The sequence below is a fragment of the Thalia democratica genome, chromosome 2 (genome assembly GCF_965202585.1).
Source record: "Thalia democratica chromosome 2, ktThaDemo2.hap1.1, whole genome shotgun sequence".
Lineage (NCBI taxonomy): Eukaryota > Metazoa > Chordata > Thaliacea > Salpida > Salpidae > Thalia > Thalia democratica.
This window is the reverse complement of record NC_139166.1, coordinates 74,963,353-74,978,267: the sequence shown is the minus strand read 5'-3', so window position 1 is coordinate 74,978,267 and position 14,915 is coordinate 74,963,353. Positions and strand designations below refer to the sequence as shown.

The 14,915-nt window shown below is 23.3% G+C and overlaps 1 protein-coding gene and 3 non-coding genes across 4 annotated transcripts in view; 3 read left to right on the top strand and 1 right to left on the bottom strand.

The window, feature by feature from the left end:
- LOC145828944 (putative ankyrin repeat protein RBE_0150) overlaps window positions 1-14,915 on the top strand; it is a 47,278-nt gene that overhangs the window by 32,040 nt on the left and 323 nt on the right. The gene's annotated exons all lie outside the window — the stretch shown is intronic.
- Trnaw-cca (transfer RNA tryptophan (anticodon CCA)) lies at window positions 1,451-1,522 on the bottom strand. The gene has a single exon. It is a non-coding gene; the product is annotated as a tRNA-Trp (tRNA).
- Window positions 9,908-9,990, top strand: Trnal-cag (transfer RNA leucine (anticodon CAG)). Its single transcript has one exon. It is a non-coding gene; the product is annotated as a tRNA-Leu (tRNA).
- On the top strand, window positions 11,593-11,665 carry Trnar-acg (transfer RNA arginine (anticodon ACG)). The gene has a single exon. It is a non-coding gene; the product is annotated as a tRNA-Arg (tRNA).

Genomic DNA, 14,915 nt, shown 5'->3' with positions numbered 1-14,915 from the left:
CAGGCTATCCATTGCGCTACGGAGACAACTGATTGCAATGTGAATATTGAGTCTATAAACGTAAAATGTAAGTCCAAGTCTAATTCTGAACTATTTGTTTATAATTAGCACATTTAACTACTTTTGTTTATAGATGGCACTTAGCCAATTCACTAACCAAAATAAATACTTTACACGACACTAAAAATATTAATTCAAAGTATAATCTCAACAAATTATTAAATGATATAAATTGTACAAAATAGTTTTAAAATACTACAACATACTACCATTAAAACAAAATTTTATAAATCTGTCAGACTTTGATCCCGTTACTACTTAAGCAGCCAATCATTACTAACAAATAATTAATTTGACAAGTTAAAAGCTTTGTTGTAAATTAATTAAATAAAACTTGCTTATATACTACTTAAATTTAAAAACAATAGGGAAATAGCATTGTCCGGGAATCTAACCAGGGCCTCCCGCATGTCAGGCAAGAATTCTACCACTGTACAAACATTGCTGGTACATAAAAACAGTATGTAGCGTTTATAAACTTATTTATTGCCTCTACTTTTTGGTAAGCACTTTATGATAACGTTTATTTATAATGACAACCGTTTCAATTTTGTTTTTACAAGTTAAAAAAAAAATGTTAAGCTCTTTTGTTTAATAGGATTGTTAACTTGTTTATTTATAAAACTACAAAATTTAATAAGTTAAGTCTTAAGAAATACTTTGAAAATTTAAAAAACTAATGTATCTAGTCTAGCACCAAGCATATCATATATATTATTATTGGCTAATACTAATAGAAATATTAAAAAATCTTACATACCTCGTCTAACAATTTGAATATTAAAAAAATAATTTTTAATATAAAAAATACACTAAGCTTTCTGTTTTAATTATTATATTTAAATTTATTTAAATAACAGTTGACATCTTGTAAATTAGAACCATGGTAAGATTAAGTTTTAAATATAATAAGTCATATTCAGTTTTTAATAAATAGAAACTAAATGAATAGACATTTTATAAAAGTTTAAACTTTTATAACAGATTAGCTGTTTGAAGTTTGCAGTCAACAAACTATAAATGAATATAAGTATTTATTTATTAGTTTTAATAATTTTACTTGTTTTTCCACAACTTATAAACGAAAGTGAGATTTGTGGTACTAATTAAACTTATGAAATGATTGTAGAAACTTGCCACTTTTTTAATGAACAAATAGTTTAAAAAAAAAAATCTAAGATTAAACAAGTTATTTTTTTTTGTGTTTTTAACTTTATACAATTTTTATAAGGTCTTTAATCATATCTTTTGATAGCATATTGTTAGATCTAAATAATTTATAGTGTCTATATGTTCTATATTAAAAAGAAAAACAGTTGACGAAAACTTTAATAGCTTGTACATATAAATTAAAATTCTCTATATAAAAAAAAGATATAAACAAAATACATGACCCGGACGTGATTTGAACACGCAACCTTCTGATCTGGAGTCAGACGCGCTACCGTTGCGCCACCAGGCCACTTGAAGAATATACTCTTTAAGTGTTTATAAACACATGTATAAAATACTCGAGCATAACATGCACAATGTAAGTTAATGATGGCTGTTTTTAAATCTGCTATACTTAAACTAATTAACTCTAGTTTCACTTAATGCTAAACAAATATCAATGACTTGAATGCTTCGATTGTGAGGTTTGATGGCTGTAACAAATTCTGCTTAAAGTTAAAAGAGCCAAAATTTAAAACTACACTTAATTTGCAAGTATGAACTGTATGAAAATTTAAAACACCTAAATATATCTTTTAAAAATATAATAAAGTCATTAAAATTTAGCACTTGTATATATTAAAGTGCATAATTTTATAAATATTTACTAATCTTTATTTTAGTGAAAACATACATACTTGATAAGTTTAACTAAATACTTTAAGTTTTTAAATAGTTTGTCTTATGAAAGAGGTTGAAACTCTAAAGTCTTATAAAATTTTTAAGATGGAAGTTAAAAGAAAAGTTGTTTACAAAAAGTAAATATAAATTTTTACGTACATGAACATTATCTTTTCTAAACTAAATAATTTAGTGATTGAAACATTTTAGCTTAAGTAAATATTAAAATACTTCAATTCTGTAAATAATAAGTTTTTATTAAAATTAAACATAAATATTTTATTATTAGCTTTTAGATTAAGCTCTACATATAATAAATTTAATGCCTTTGTCAATATAACAGCCACTAGTTACTATTTAAAACAAATGTTATATCTTGAATGATTAAAAAGTTGATATAAGCAAATTTGGAATTCGTATTAATCTATATTTTTTACAAAACTTTAAAGATTCTTTATTTCAGTAAATATTTCATTAAGCATTATAAATAAAAACAATTAACCAAAAATGTTTATAAGGTTGGGCACAGTAAAAAAGAAAATTACGTCGAACTTTTAGTGTATATTTATTAGTGATATTAGATTAGCAGTGAAAATCACATTTTTTTTTTTAAATATCAAAATTATTATTTGATAATTAATACATATAAGTTATTATTATAGTTTTTCTAGTATAGTAATACTTGTTTACTTAATTGTTCTTTTTTTAAATACACCTCTACTGTTCATACAAATTTTATGTACAGTGCAGTAAACTTAAGTTTAAGCTATCTACTTTCTGCATTTAGATTAGATTTAAAACTTAGAAAACACTTTATTGAATAAAAATAAATGACTCAAAAATATAAACTAACATTTCCATGTTCAAAGTTTTCAGAGTTAGAGAATTGGAAAAAATTGTAGTTGTTTGAATAGCAACCTCTCTGTTAAAAAATATATTTAAATGAAAATTTTCTTAAAAATAACTAAAAATATAAATGTTGTACAAAAGTAAAGCTTATAGATAACATTTTGAGCATTTTATAGGCCCAGAAATAATAGTGAAACAATTTCACTATAATTCAATCTCATCCTACAAACTTTGATAATTTATTTTGAAAGTTACTCAGTTTTTAAAATTTCAACTAAAATAAACATAATTTTTTGGTCGTGACATATTTATTTAAATTTGTATTTACTATTTGTCTGGTCAGACTTTTTCAAATATAAACTTTATTTCAAAACTATTTTTAAAATTTGTTGTAAAAAAAAACAGGATTTCATTTTGTATTTAAGCCTTTATTTATAAGTTAGTGTAAATTTGTGTAAAAAAAATGATACATTTGCAAAACATTTTTCCACATGCCCTTAAGCAAAAGTTTTAGAACGAATTTTGTGTTTATGGTGGATAAAACTTCTTTTAACTTTAAAGAAAATAATAATATTTTAATAACTAATATTTAATAAACTGGAGACTTAAGTTACTTTATTATAACTATGTTTTAAAAATGGAAAACAGACCTAGAGTTTTAGTTTGATAAGATTAATCTAGAATAATTTTTTGAGTAATTCTTATGTAGGACATAGCTGTCTAATTAAGTAAAATTTAAACTAAATTAGCATAGTATATGTATCAAACTAGTATATGACTTAAAAATAGTACATGATTTAAAACTTTTAAATTAAACATTGAACTTGTCATTATGATATAGTTCGAAAACTAAAGCAAACACGTTAGAAACTAAAAAAATGATAAATAAATTAAAAATCTTTATTTGTTTTAAATAGTAGTATATACTTTATTAAACTTATTTTAAATTTATGTCTTTAACTGTTTACTCAGAAAAACTTTAGTAGATTTTAAGTTAATTTAAAAGAAATTTGTGTCAAATGTTTACATTTGTATTACAAACCTTCATTAAGGCAACCAATCAATTATAATATAACTAAAAAAAAACCGGAAACATTTACTTAAATGTTCAAAAAACTGTTCAAAGTTCCTTTAAAGGGCATAGGGTGGTGAGTTGTGGTTAATCACATTTTTTTTGCATCTTAATTTTATTTCAAAGATATTAAATTAGCTAACAGCTGCTTTTTACTGTTTCTTATAATAAAAATATTTTATTAACATGTTTAGGCACACAGTCAAAGAGCTCAATAGGATTTTTATGAAGAGCCCAAATATAAAAGACAAAAAAAGCTTTAATAAAAATTTATCTCCTCCAACAGCGTTTAAGCAATTTTCTCACTTTTTTTGACAACAGTCTCAATTTAATAATGAACGATTCTACCAGAGAGATATCAGAAATGTTGAGTAAAAATATAATTGTTCTTATAACATAAAACAAAAACAGATTTTTTTCTTCTTATAGTCATCAATCTTTAAATATTTAATGATTTTCTAAACTTGACAATAGGAAATTTTTTCATATTACAAGCCCAATTTCCTATACATTTGAGGAAAGTAGCTTTAAAATGAAGAAGATAAAATTTCGGGTTAATTTCTAAGTTTCAGTGAAAATTGACCATGAAAAACTTTTGGTCTATACGGTCTTATCAGAAACCTTTGAGAAAAATGACTATACCTTAAAAATTTAATAAAGTTTTTGAATTTTATAAACAATAATCTTATGGTTTATTTTTAAGTACTCATAGTAGCCAAAAATAATTTTTTAGGTCAATTGCTTCTAGCTCCCTATGGCCTTAATCTAGTAAAGATTTTTTTAAAGTTAGTAGCAGTAATTCCAATTATAATGAAATGAACAAAATCATTGAAAACTGATATGTATATATTTACTTTACTAGTACTGTACACAAAATGTTGAAAACAATAAGTACATTTAAAACTAAATGTTCAAGTTTTAGTAGTGTGAGATTAAGTTTTCTTAAAATGTACTTTTGTTGATTACAGTTAATTCATTACGAATATTTTTTCTGTTTTGTTTCTATCTCATTAACATATAACAGTTAAAACTAAGTTAACTTTACTTATGACAATACTAACATTTCAAATAAGATTGTAAACATTTTCAACAAAATTACTGTTTTTGTCAATGATAAACATATAAGTATTTATACAAACTACCACATGTTAAAACATGGTAATAAATTAAAATTGTAGTTTTTAATTGATACAAGTTTAAGGTTTTAAAAACACTTTTATAAGCACAACTTTAATTTAAACATTTTTGTGAATGTATAAGTTAAGTATGTTCTTTTATACTTATTATTTTAAGTATTACAAAACCAACAGTACAAAAATAATAGTTTGAGTATCATAAACTTTAATAATAAATATTTCATGTGAGTATTTCTTATTTTGTTTTTGCTTACACTAATGTAACTATAAGTAACCCATAACTCAAAATACCATTATAAATATCATTCAAAAGTTTATACTCTTGTGTTTTTGTGTACAATATGAAAACTGTATGCATATCTTAATATACTACTGTAGTTTATTCAACCTATTTGATATGCTTATAAAAAATAATGCTTTAATATTATTCAATATCTTACACAATGAATAAAAAAAATATAGTTTATAACACACATCTAAGCAGTTAGAGCTTTAACAGTTGATGATAACAGGCTAATATTAATGTAATTTATCAGCTATGCAAAGTTGTTTGATAATATCAAAATTTTAAAGAAAACTTTTTTTTTCAAACATAAAAAATTAAGTCAAAAATAACAGTTTTTTTTTCAAAATAAGTTTTACAAACATTTTATCAACTTTTAACTTAGTTGAAAAGTAATAATCAAAGATCTAAACTAGCTTCAAAAATAAACATTTTTACATTTATTGAAATAAGTTGTATGATTGTTTAGTCTGTCATTAAATAAATTGTATAACATATTTTATATCAAAATTTTAAGCACTTGCACTTATTAACTTTCTTTACATTATTAAAAATTATCATTCTTTATCACAAATGTAAATCATAAATGTAAATAAATGTGATCAAATTAGGTAGTTTATTTTTTTAATCAAACAACTAAATTAAAATATAATATCAAGTAGTTAATTTCAATAAAGCTAGTTTTTTAAATAACTAAATAACTGAATTCAACTTACCTTTATAATTTCCATTTCTAATAATTTTGAACTTAAAAACAATTTAGTACAGAAAACCTACAATAGTAGTTTACTTAAATCAAATTTAATATTTTTGCTTTTCAATTTCAGCTTATTGGCACAAGCTAAGTAAAAAGTGTTTCATTTTGTGAATTCAAAACTTACTTTAAAGTTTGAGTTATGTTATGCTTGGTAAAAATCTCTTGCTAAAAGTAAAAATATTTAATTCGAAATACTTGTTTTAACTTACTTGATTAGATCTTAAAAACAAATCAATACACATGTTGTAAAGTTTTTAAGTAAGTGACTAATTAGAGTTTTTTAGTCAAAAACATTGTTAGACATAAAATTGTTAGTAACACTTTTACAGCTAAAAATACTTACAAGTTTAATAGTTCATTTTTTTATTAACTTTAACCGCTCAGTTTCTTCATAAATTTAAGAAAAAAAAATTATCACATTTTAATTAATATTTATAAGACACTCTTAATTTAGCTTTACTAGTAAAATTTTATAGATAGTAGTTAAAGCATATTATTTTTGCATACTAGTAACAGGTCTTAATTTTCTAGAAAGGTATCAAATAAAGCGTTTATAACTTAATGTATTTTCAAAGAGCCATTATAATTGTCATACAATATCTTATTATACGTCATTTATTAGCTAGTCAATTAAATAGTTATCTCAGTTGGTTAGAGCGTTGTGCTAATATCGCGAATGTCGCGGGTACGACCCCTTTACTGGCCATATTTTTTGTAAATAATAAAATAGCTTAATTTTAACTATATGTTTTTGAGAATCTAAATACAGGTAGACACTAGACACTACTTCTAAATGGTTTGAGTATTTTTTTTGTTTTTAATGTATAATACATACATATATATATATATATATATATATATATATATATATATATATATATATATATATATATTAAATATATATCTATATTATATCAATATATATATACATATTAAATATATATATATATTATATTGTAGACTACATATATATATTATATTATAAATATATAGAAATAAGTTGATTAACTTAATAAATTAAACCTTTCACACAGAGCCCACCTTAAGGGCTTTTTTAACAAAAAGGTTTATTTCAAGATGTAAAACTTGAAGAACTAGGTTTCGTGCTTATGAACTCATCAACTTAAAAACAAGTTCAAAATAACGCACAAAACAAAACACACAGTTTTTTAACTTTACTTTTAACATTACAAATATTTGGTTAAAAAATTGATCTTCTACCTAACTAAACACCCAACTAAATTTCACAAAAACCACAGTTAAGCGGCCATAAAAATCTTTTAAAATTATTGTATTTTACAGTCGCTTGACTGTGGTATTGTGAAATTTAGTTGTTTGTTTAGTTAGATGAAATATTTTTGCACCGAATATTTTTAATGTTCAATCTTCAATTCTTACATCATATTGTTTTTTGTTTTTTGTATAACTTTTGCATCTCTATTTACTAAAATGTTTTTTTATTTTAAATTCAAACTAGCTGAAGATTAAAAACAGTTTTTCTTGCTTTTATGAAACATATGTACTAGTATTTTAAAAATCGTAATTTTTATTAATAAATTATATAAATGTTCTTCAAGTTGGCTCTGTAGAAACAGGTTGACTTTAAACAATCACCTTATTTTATATATATATATATATATATAGCTATAAATACTTTGGTTAAACACAATCTGGAAAGCACTGAAAGCTAAATAATTTGGTTGAAAAACATATGTATTATGTATGTAGTCTGCTTTTTTTTGTTGAAACTATAAATATAATTTGCTCTACTTTGTACATAAAGTATATAGTATTATAACTGAGTTTTAACAAAGCAAGCAATTAAACAAACACATATACTTTATAAGTAAACAGCAGAAGATTATAGCGTTGAGCTTTATGAAAATTATGTGCTGCTTGTTTTGAGTTTAACATTTTGTAATAAACTATTTAAGCCCTTTAAGTGGGCTCAGTGAAATTGACTTATTTTTTATTTTACTTTATTTGTAAATATATGATTTTAAAAAATAACTCAATAAATGTATTTATGTTTTTATATATATATATATATAAAACTACAGCGTATTATTTTCAAATTCAGCTAATTGTACATTAAACTGTAATATTACTACGTCACAATTATTATAAAATTTTCAAAATCTAAATTTCAGTTTACTATTATAATAAACTGTAACTTACTGAGAAGCACATGAAATTTTACATTTCATGTCTGAAACAGCTGTATAAATTATAGTTTTTATTTAATTAGCTAAATAAATATATATATATATTTATTTATTTATTTATTTAGCTAATTAAATAAAAACTATAATTTATACAGCTGTTTCAGACAGCTGTTTCAGACATATATATATATATATATAGGTCTACGAACTTAAAATACAACTTTTGCCTAAGCCAACAATTTCAGCGCTCTAAACGCTTCCTTAGCCAGGTGCTCTATTCAATGAAAAGCAAATTTAGAAGTACAATAACAAAATTTTAAAAAGGTAAGTTTTACGTAACATCCATGCAGCATAAGTTTGCTTTTATGACAGCTACGTAGAGTGGTGAACTTCTTTTACTATCCACGAACTTTACAAAACAAGTAAAAACATGTACATTTTCATTAAAACATCGAAAAGAATAGGACAATTGTTTTGTTTCATGTAGCTTATTCCTATAATTCTCACAATTCGAATTAGAAATAAAAAATTAAACTGACTGTACAGGAGTAAACAAAACATTCTGACGTAATTTTGAATTATATTTTATTTAGATATTAAAAAGACTCCAAAATTTAAAGCTTCTTAAACTTTAAGAAAACTATTCTTATATGTATGCAAGACAATGAAAATTCACTACTCTTATTTAAGCAAACCTCTTATAAACATATAAACGTATAAACAATAAATATGTATAACGTATAAACAACAAATATGTTTTTGTTATATGAAACAATATTACTATTTTACGTTAATTTAAAAAATTTAAAGATAATATTCCAAATTCCTTCAAACCGAGCTTATTGAAGAAAGATTGAGTTAAACAAACATAGTTATATATAATTTGTTAGAATAAAATATTCGAAAAAAAAAAGTACACATGTTTAATAAATGCTTTGCATACAATATTCAGCTGTTTTAAAACAAAATAAGTCAAATGTACATAGAATTAGTTTATAAATTACGAAACTAAGCAAATAAAATTTTGTCGTAGTTATGAAATTTTGCACAAAATGAATATCATTGAAAAAATATAATTTTGTTGGAAACAAACAATTAAAGTTACAAAACCACAAAATTCCAAGTTTCAAAGTTTATTAAAATTTGAGATAAGATTGTAATGGTCTTTGCTTTTTATGTAATTAACTAATGTTATGTACTTTCAAAATATTTCGAATTCAAATAGCTAAAAATAGTATGCAAAAGCATATATGAAACAATTGTACTTTTTTTGGAATGGTACATTTTATGATAAACTATTTATAAGTCCAAAAATAAGCTTAGCGAAAATTTTTTTATATATAAATATACAATTATATATACCTGCAATTTGCATCTTAGACGTTTCTAATTTTGACTAGGTAATTTAATGACGTAATATTGCTTAAAATTTAAGTTTAACTCAATTTATTTTCCTATCACTTAATTACTTTTTTATCTACTCAAAAATACATATATGTGAATTTAATTCAATGAGCGAGGTTAAACATTATATACAAACTAATTTTGCAAAAGAGAAAACAACTATATTTGACTTTTACTTTTCAGACTGTCAGTAGTCATAAATTACAGCAAAATTTAAAAAAAGTTTCGGAGCTTAAAAAGTTAGTTGTTACGTATATCTCTATTTTATTTGTAATATACTTTTGGACAGAGGCAGAAATTGATTTGATGTATAAGGTTTATAATGTGTAAAAAACCTCTCTCCCATGTGGCAGGATGGCCGAGTGGTCTAAGGCGCTGCGTTCAGGTCGCAGTCTACATTGTAGGTGCGGGTTCGAATCCCGCTCCTGTCATTGTTTTTATTGTATATATACTTTTGATTGTTTTATTTAGATTTACTTTTAATTGTGACATTAAGTTATGGTGAACAATAGCTTTATATAAATATTTAACAAGTATAGTTACTAAAAACCTTTATTATTTAAATAAAATTTGTGTTATGAATAAATTATTATTATAATTCTTGGTTCTCTATTTCACGCCTATTTAAGAAAGAAAAGTTATTTTACTTATAGCACTAAAACGTCGTGAAAAAATTCGAAGTTATATCTTTATGATTTTTTGTACTTTGTTTACTCCAGTACTTTATATTTGAGTAACTGCTTTTAATTTAAATAGCTGATGATTGTAGCAAAAAGCTACATAAAACAGTTGCTGTTTTATTTTCAGTTTTGCATTTGAATTAAATATGTAAAAGCCCTTTCAAATGGGCTCGGTGAAGATTGATTTGGTTGAATAATATTAGTTATATTATGTTTATACATTTTATTACTTTATATAATTCATCAGGAAAATGCGATTTTAAAAACTCCAGAATATGTGTTTCATAAAAACGAGAAAAAGATTCTCTTTAATCTTCAGCTAGTTCAATACTCTATACATATAAATATATATACAATTATATACAATTATATAAATTATATACTTATAAACTTAATCACTTTCTACAGAGCCCACTTGAAGGGCTTTTAAATAACTAATAAGAAAAATGCGATTTTAAAAATTCCAGAACATATGTTTCATAAAAACACATAAAAATGTCTTTAGTCTTCAGCTGATTTAACTTAAAATATATAAGTAAACAATTTGTTTTTGTCTTTATAAAACATATGTTCTGAAGTTTTCAAAATCGCAGATTCTTAATAAGTTATATATGTATATATAGAAAATAAAGTGATTATTTTATTTTTATCACTTTCTACAGAGCCAACTTTAAGGGCTTTTAAATAATTTAATAGAAAAATGCGATTTTAAAAATTCCAGAACATATATTTAATAAAAACAAAAAAAAGTTGTCTTTAATCTTCAGCTGATTCTATTTTAAAAAACGCATATCGGTAAACAGAGATGAAAAGTTATTTTCATAATTATAGTTTTATTTTTACTTCTATTTTTATTTTAGTTCATCGCTCTGTACTTTTTTTTACAACTTTTTTTTTGTATATGATGAGCAATATAAATATCTAATACACTAACTTTTCTTATTTTATTTTTATTACATCGTTTTACTGCAGAGCAGCTCTTCAGATACAAAATAAAGCTGTAAAACAACATACAGAGCGATGAAGTAAAATAAAAAGAGAAGTAAAATTAAAACTATAAAAATAAAATTGATCGAGTAACCTTAAAGAAAACTCTCTTAAATCTATATATATGTATAATAAAAAAAAAATTAAAAAGAGAGGAAATAAAATATTTTGATACTGAAGATTGATACAACTAAATTTTTACTTAAAGCTGTAATATTACTTGTCAAGTGTATTGAAATTCGATCTAACTATGACCTGTTTTAGTTTGATATATTGATAACGCAATGTAGCACTGAAAAATATGAAATTAATATTTCATGCGCTCGTTATAATATTATATACTTCAATATATGATTTCAAACGACCGGCCGCGTGGCCCAATGGATAAGGCGTCCGGCTACGAACCGGAAGATTGTGGGTTCGAGTCCCATCGTGGTCATTTTTGTTTTAGTTTCTAAACTTTGAGAGTTGACCTTAAAAGTTAAATTTTAAAATGCAATCATTTATAATAAATAATAAAGCAAATTTTTTATGTACATTTTTATTTTACAGTAAATAACTAAAAAACAAAATTTCTTGTCTGATAAACCAAATAAAGCAAAATAGTAACATTTAAAAGCTTACTTTGCAGGGACAAATAGCATGTAATTCTACAACACCTAATAAAAGAATTCTTTCTTTTATTTTTAAGACATTTTATGTTTATCACTACTGGTTAAGGAGACCTGTGAATGGTTTTTTTTCGAACAAAAATGTTCAATTTTGATATAAAATTTTTTTACAGTAGTTTGTTTTAAGTTAAGTTTGTAAAAGAAGCACTTTTTAAAATGCAGAAATTGATTCGTCGTATTTATGTATTATTAAATAAATAAAGACAAGTTTAATTAAAAAAATCATAGAAAGTTTTTTTTGCTGACTATGCTTTTTTCAATATTTTTGAGCTCAAACTAACCTTTATGTATACTAGCCTTAAACAAGTTTATAAGTAACTAAAATTGTCTAGTAAAACTTAATTTAGTGGTTAAGTTAACAATGAAAAAACTATTATTTTCATGACAAACTTTTTTTTCTTATTTCTAGTTTGTAATTTTCTTTATTTTAAAAGGTTCAAACTAAGTAGAAAAACTTTTATAATGTAAAGTTATTGACTTTCAAAACTAAAACTGTCAGCATTCATCATGTAATTAGAACAAAGTAAAACAAACGAAAATAATTATTTTGAATATTTTCCTTATAATAATAACACTTTTATATTTCAAAAAATTAAATTAAATTATGTTTTAAAAATTTTTATTGAGCATTAAATTATTTGGCTAAAACATGTTTAAATAGTTTAAAATTTCAGAAAATTTATAACTTGAAACTCCAAGTTATTTTCATTTTTTATTTATTATATTATTTAATAAATATTATGTGCTTCAAAATAGTTTGATATTTCAACAAGTTTTCATAGCTCATTTTTTTAACATGAAAACTTTTATTTGAAAAGTGTCAAAGTCTCATACTTTTTACTGCTTTGTGGTTTTATTGCTTAGTTTATATGTTATTTTTTTTTTAGTTAATATATTTTATGATAGTTTTACTGCCAAGTATTGTATCATAAAATAATCATTAAAAACAGCCGCAAAAAACATTAATAAACTAAAATATAAGTATAGTTCCAATAAAAGCTGTATTTTAATTTTTAATTTAACTTATTCTTATTTTAGTTTTCACATGATGTAAAAAAGCTATAATACTTATTATTAATAGATTTTTCATTTTGTTTTAAATTTTATTATACATAGCTTTTCGAAACTATACGAGTTTCATTCTCAAGTAATAAATAATAAGTGAAATTTGAAAAATTTTTAAGTTTTGAAACAATGTAAAAAAAGCGAACTCTACAGCCTGGAATCATCATTGTGCATCATAAATAAACTTTTCTGTTGTGTCAAGAAAATCGATTTTGTCATTAAAGGTTGGGTTAATTTTGTTACTTGTTGAAATTTTTTATATTGATTGAGGAAGAGCAACCTAATTTAAATACGCAAATAGCATTAAATGGAAAAGCAAAAATAGTAACAATCATTAAATAAACATACCTTTACTTTAGTTTTACTTGCTAAATCTCTAAATTTTGTATTTAATTGAATTTATTCATACGTCATAATTTAAAGTTAATTTTTAAGCTGTTTACTAGCCAAAATTTTTTATTTATTTATTATTTATCACTTGAGAATGAAACTCGTATAGTTTTGAAAATCTTTGTGTAATAAAATATAAAACAAAATGAAAAATCTATTAATAATAAGTTGCAAATGGTATATAAATACGTTCAAAAACGTTCCTATTATAGTATAACAAACACAGTTTTATGATTTTGTTTGAAGCATAACTATTTTTTAGTCGTTAGTATCAAAATTACTCTAATAAAAAATGTAATAAATCTTAGATAATCAAACAGTTCACATAGCACATAAAAATAAGCCGTTAAAATGCTTTATAACAGTGTTATTTTTGTATTAAGCATATACTAAATAATTAAAAGTAAGCATTTTAATTTAAATATAAAGTATGACATGTTAGACCAGTGTTCGTCAAGGTGTACACTGGTGCACACTAGTGTACTTAAAACTTTTTTTGGGGTTCACGAAATTTTTAGGGTACACGAAACTCATTTAGGAGTGCACGAAATTTTGAGATTACAAAAAAAAACATATAGTTAGATTAAATATGTAGTTAATAGCTAATAAAGTATTTAAAGAATACTAAACTAGGGATTTTGTAGTAATTACGAAGAAGTGTTTAATTAATAAGTATGTAAGACAAAGCCATTTATTTAAAACATCATTGTAAAAATAAGGTAAAACAAATAAAGAGGTCAATTTTCAAGTTTCAGCTTCAGTTGTTAAATGGTTGCATGTAATTACAAACTGATTTATGAATTTTAAGGAGAAATGCACTAATAAAAGTGTTTACGTAGTCCCACCACTAGCGGCGCTTATTAAAACTAGATTTTGGGGTGCACCGATCTTTTTTTTGCAGCTTGGCGCACACAAAACTTGATTAGCTTGACGACTACTGTGTTAGACATATTTAAAAAAATACTTTTCATGTTTAATTTATTCTGCTTTTTGATTATAAACTAATACAATTTGTAAATTAGCTTACAGTTTAAGGTTTAATTTAAAAACACATATGTAAAGCCAATTAAATAGTTTTCATTTATTTTATAAGTTTATTAGAATGATTATTTTTTAAAACAGTAGAAATTGTGTTTGTTTTAAACTTCGTACAATATTACAATCGTTTTTTTTTTACTCAGATTTATAGCTTAAAAAACAAAGTCTAGTTTTAGTGTAAGTTTTCATAGTTTAAAACCAATATTATTTTTTAGCAAGTTTAGGATACGATTGATTACGAAAATTATGTGTTTACTTCATTGATAAGTAGTTAAGTAGGTGGGCTTAAAGCAACATAATGTAACACATAATTAATTTTATTAATTTAATTAAATGTTAGCCTCATTGTAGCATAATAACTTTTGGACTAAAACACTAATTTAAAAATTAAGAGTTCTGTTTCAATTAGTGAGCAATAATAACAATAATATACCTGACTGAAAGCTTTAGCAGAGAAACTCGTAGTAATCAAATAAACTGTTGAATATCACTGATGTTATTATGTTTATCATTTTATGGGTACTT